Below are 5,353 nucleotides of genomic sequence, written 5' to 3'. Positions count from 1 at the left end.
TCGAGCCTAGCCCGCCCCACCAATCGCAGCTGACGGGAAGGCGCCCCCACCGCAGCCAATCAGCGGCCTCGCTGTCCAAAGCGCTCCCGCCTCCGCCCCTCGCTGCTGGAGCCAATCACTGAGGCCCGTATTGGTGCCCAAGGTCCCTTAGTTGCCTAGGGAACCAAGCGCCGGGCCTGCCGCGCTCTGCGCAACTGCTGCCCGCACCCTCAGGGCTGGCGGCGGGCCCTGGCCCCCTTTTCCCAGAGGGGGAGGGGCTCGCACTGTTGCCCTGAGGCGCCATCATCAGGCCCGCTGACGGGACGGCGCCCTAGGACGACGGTGCCTGCCGGCGACGTGCTGGGCCTGACCCCGTTTGGCCCGGGAGTCGTCACCTCACACAGCGCTGGGTCCTGCGCGCACGGCGGGCTCACTCCAGCTCCAGGACCTGCCTTCATGACCCCGGGCAGCCTGGGCCTTGCAAGGTCATGGCGAGGTGGGCACAGCCTGTGGCCGGGCCCCCACCGGCACGGAACAGGGCCGGGCAGAGCAGGGCTGTGCTCCCCCACCCCATCGGGCGGCATTCATCCATCGCCAGCCTGCTGGCCTCACACCCTTGGGGCAGGGGGGCAGGTCGCAGGGTCTTATCCCGTCAGGCAGTGGCGGTAGGAGGGTGCAGGGACAGCCACCCCGCTCTGGGGAAGACAGACTCGGCTTTGCTTCTATGACTTCAGGGGGGTTTGTGGAGGGCTTGAGATTCTCCTGCCCTCACCCACTATTCACTTTCCCCTACACCAATCAGGTCAACACGTGCAACTCCTGCACAGGGAGAAGCACACAGACAGTTTTCCCCTATTTAACACGTAAAAAGACAACCAAGTATTCCGGCTGCCTGATTCAGTTATTTATACAGCATAGTCTTTACATTTCTGTCTTCAGCTCAACCGTAAGTAGGGAGAGCTCAGCACACCCCCTCCAGAAAAAACAAAAGCAACAAGGCGGTGCTGCAACAGAGGATGGAGCTTAGTTACTAAACCAGATATGCACACAAAAAAGGGGAGAGGGTGTTTGATAGAGAAGGGTGGGCATAAAGTCAGTGCTAGTGCTCAGGAAGAATAGTTGAAATCAATCCATCCAGTTTTTTACTAGGTCAAACAATATCTTGATACTACTATTTGAATAGCAGTAAGGATGCTAACACCTATCACATCTGTGCAGTTATTAGTTAAACAGACTTTGTAACATGTCTTCCACCTCTTCATGCTCTAATGATAGCGGAGGTCTTCTTTTCCCATTTTGGCCAATATGTTGTGTGGTACATCAGCAACCACGCAAACTGAAGTGGTTAGCCTATATGATGAAAGATTCAATGACATACAAACACTACTACACCAGTTACAAAATTCACATACTACTAATACTGGATGTTTCATTCACTTTTTTTTTTTTTTTTTTTTAATAGCTCATAACTGGGCAGAGAGTAGATGACTCAGAGACTAGAAAAGGATACATGAATGTTGCTAGTTTTAAGTCAAGACCACTCCACTGGTATCCAGAAGTCTTGATCATTTCATGGCTAGTTAGTATCCTATGTCAAGTGAGGTATTAGTTTCACCCTGGTTCTTAAGTGTCAACACATCAAAAGGGACATGCTTGGCAGGGTTGCCATGGGACTATAGGAGTGATGTAGAAGTTAGCTTATTGCATTGCAGAATTGCATCTGAGGTATGTGTGACATTTTAAACACATGGCATTTCATGCACTCAAGATAATACACATGCAATCTCAAAGGTGGTGGTGGGGTCTTTTGTCTGGATTGACTGGTAAAATGATGAAAGTCCTATGCATTAAAATAGGGGTATGGCAGCAGGGAACATTCAGCAAAGTAGCTGTAGTTCCAGAATTATCTTCCACTTGGTTCAGCAGAGTCCTAAATAAAGATAGACAATGCTGAGTCACACACCAGTTCTTCCCCATTTTTCCCTAGGGGAGGGCCTTTGAGCTAGGGAAATCTTTTCCTGAAAAGGTTTTTTTTTTTTTTTTTTTTTTTTTTTTTTTTTTTTTGGAGGGGGACAGGAGAGGGGAGGAGGGAAAGAAGGGGTGTTAGTTTATCTTTCCAACTTTATATCTTTTAAAATGTTTGTAAACACACCCAGAACACTGAATAAGTAACTGGGAGGAAAAAAAACTATGTTTATTGCAAATAAAGGGCTCAAACCTATAATCCTAATGGAGACAGAACTCAGTAAAGTCAATCATTTTTAAATTTTAGTCTGCAATTACATCTAACCTTTCAGCCATTTGGCCATTTATACGGGAAGGTTCTGACTTTAAAAACCATTGAGCTTCTTACAAACCCATTTAGTTTGTGCACCAGAGGCCTAAAGGAAGTGTTCCTTTACTTAAACTGATACTCAATTTGAAAAGGATTTTACATTTGAATTGAGCAATCAATCCAAGCGAGTTTATGAACTTATCTAAAAACACATACATAAGTAGGTGTCCGTTAAAATGTCACTATAAGCATATAAAATATTACAACCTTAAGAAAACAAAATTTAACTTAGATACTTTACATCAATACATATGGCAAAAAGCACACCACCTTCCTACTAAAAGTGTATCAACACATGGCTATTGCAGGCTTTGACCAATCAATATGGAAATAATACTGGAATGTATATTGTACATTCTGTTTTGCAACTTCAGTATTAGCTTTTCTGCATTCTGATCTGATACCTTTAATAGATAAGCTACATAAAATTGAAGACCACACTTAAGAGAATCAGGCCATTTCTTCATGGGAATAAAAACTGGTTTAATCAAGCAGAATATTTTACTTTTTTCTTTATGAAAGGTCATGGATGCTGTCATTTTAATACAACAGAATATTCTCTTAGAATGGTAAGCTTAATAGCAAAATGCCTCTTAGAAGTACTACTCACCTCAAACAATGACCTTCTTCCATATATTTATGGCATTAGTTGAGACTATGTCATCCTGCTACACCAAAAGAGTTTGTGCATGGCTTCAGAAGACTGTGCCTTATATACCTTCAGCAATGCAAGCCTCATCATACAGTTTTCTTGCAGTAATTACCCACTATTTCAAGTTCTGGGTGCATGAAATATTGCAGGATTGATCCATTTACACAATACATCACTCCATCCCATAGCTCTTTTCTTAGAATCACTTTGCTATGGCTAAAATCTGCCATTCATCACAGGGCAATTTAGCTTTAATCACTTTGGCCTCAAGACCATTGCTTTTTTAAATCCTATCCTGATGATAAATCAAGTGATCTTTTGCATTTAGTGCTTTAGGCTCCTCTCATCTTTGTTAAACTAAGCAATATTTAAAAAAAAAAATACTAAATATCATCTGAGCAGCATTATAAAAATAAAAAAGTTATTTAAAAAGAATGCGTTTTTGCAGTACTAACATTTTTAGAAACTTTTAAACCAATTTCAAGACTTTTTAAAAGTAATCCCAAACCTGTTTGACCAATTTTTTTAAAAACTGACTCATTTGCAAATGAATGCCTTATTATTTTGAGAGTGGCTGATCTCATCAACTCAAACCTTGTGCAGTGGTTTGAAAAGTGAGTAAGAAGATTTGTAGTCTCTCTCTAGGACTTCGTGAAATTGCAGAAAATTTACGATGGCTTTTCCAATCTTCTCCATGATTTTCTTTAGGAGTTTATTGCATCTTGCTTTGCAAGACACTGTTGCAACTGTCTGTCTGGGTTAATGCTTTTTCAATCCCAGTCTTCCTGCCTGATTTTTTCTTACCCAATGTGCCACTGCAAGATAGGAAGGCTCAACAAGCTAAGTCAAACATCAGGCTTACTTCACAGGCTGCTTTTCAAAGGGTGTTATATGCAAACCTTGCAGGTATGCTCCTGTCTTACTTCAGAAATCAAGTAAAACGAGAATTCACAACTTAACTCCACTGGAAGGTTCATTTAGGAACACCACTCAAGTCAGAAAGGCTTTCAAAGGAAAGCAGTGCAGGTCTCCTTAAGAATTCTCTTCTTTGGACAGGATCAGTCCACAACTTTATGTAGAATCCAACAAGTGAAAGAATACTGCCTGTTCCAATCCAATTTCTAATTCCATTTTGGCAGTTGTTACCAAATTAGAAACTGTACATTATTGTACTTGCTGTAGTACAACTTCATTTCTGTTTTTCCTAAACGCCATTAACACTCATGTTAATTATTTCAATGATGGTTCTTTCAATACAGTGGCATAGCTGAACATCAGGGTCCATGCTTCCTATGTTCTTTAATCCACTCTTATAAAATGAATCTTTACAAAGTCCTGACTGTTCATTTGGCTTTCCTTTAGTTGCTGGAGACCTATGAAAAATTAGATAGAAACAAACATAGTTCAACACAAACAGGAGAAGAAAGTTTTTATACTATGTACATAGACAAGTGTGCATGTTTTCAGAGAGAGGGAACTGGAAACTTTGCTACCACTACGGGGACAGATTAGAGCACAGGGATGCAATGGTTTAATTCCATCAACCTTTTTAAGAGACTGAGGGAACATTTCTCTTTGGTTTCACTTCTGGTTGGTTTTTTTTTTTTTTGACAGAAAGACAATGGCTTTAATACTTCCTAGTGTGGGCATGAAGCCCCACAGCGCCCCGTGTAATAGGTATTACATTTGCTTTAGAAAGGGGAGGTGACTTCCCCAAGATGACACAAGTCAGCAGTACAGCTGGGAATAAACCTAGATCTCCTGCACCAGCCATTAGACCCTTCTCCACCCTTACAGACGCAGAGGACATCTCCTAATAATTATTGCTGGGCTGATGGGCATATATTTTTGCCATTTTTGAATATGAAGTACAGGCACTTATACTTGAATTTTACACACCTTTTCACTGTGGGTTACAAGCTAGCCACTACATAGAACCAGAATATCCCTTCTATAGTGTCCACCATTCCTTTTCCCCAGACTATTGTAAATCTTATTCCATATATCAAATAGGACACTCAGTTACAACCCTAACCAACGACTTCTCTCCTGCTGTATGATATTCTTGCTTAATTTGCAAAAATATATTCATATTTTCTAGAGATATACACTAAAATCAAGTACATATTGGTACCCAGTAGGTGAGTCAGCTTGATTTCAACCCATTATCTCCACTGTACCCATTTCCCTTCTCACCTGTCCCTCCTCTTCCACAAACAGTGTTGGAATGAAAAAATAAGAGTGCACTAAGAGTTACTATTAAGAAAACAAAGCAAAGCTTAAGTGTCCTTAGATTTTAAAATCTTCAAAGCCAGTGATTAACAAAAAATGCAGGCAATGGCTCGGTTGTTGTTGCTCGGATGCATACAGAGTGAAGAGAAGAAAAA

The sequence above is a fragment of the Emydura macquarii genome, unplaced genomic scaffold, assembly GCF_026122565.2.
Source record: "Emydura macquarii macquarii isolate MOO-44397 ecotype Brisbane River unplaced genomic scaffold, CSIRO-AGI_Emac_v2 contig_3249, whole genome shotgun sequence".
NCBI lineage: Eukaryota > Metazoa > Chordata > Testudines > Chelidae > Emydura > Emydura macquarii.
Note: the sequence above shows the minus strand (reverse complement) of the source record.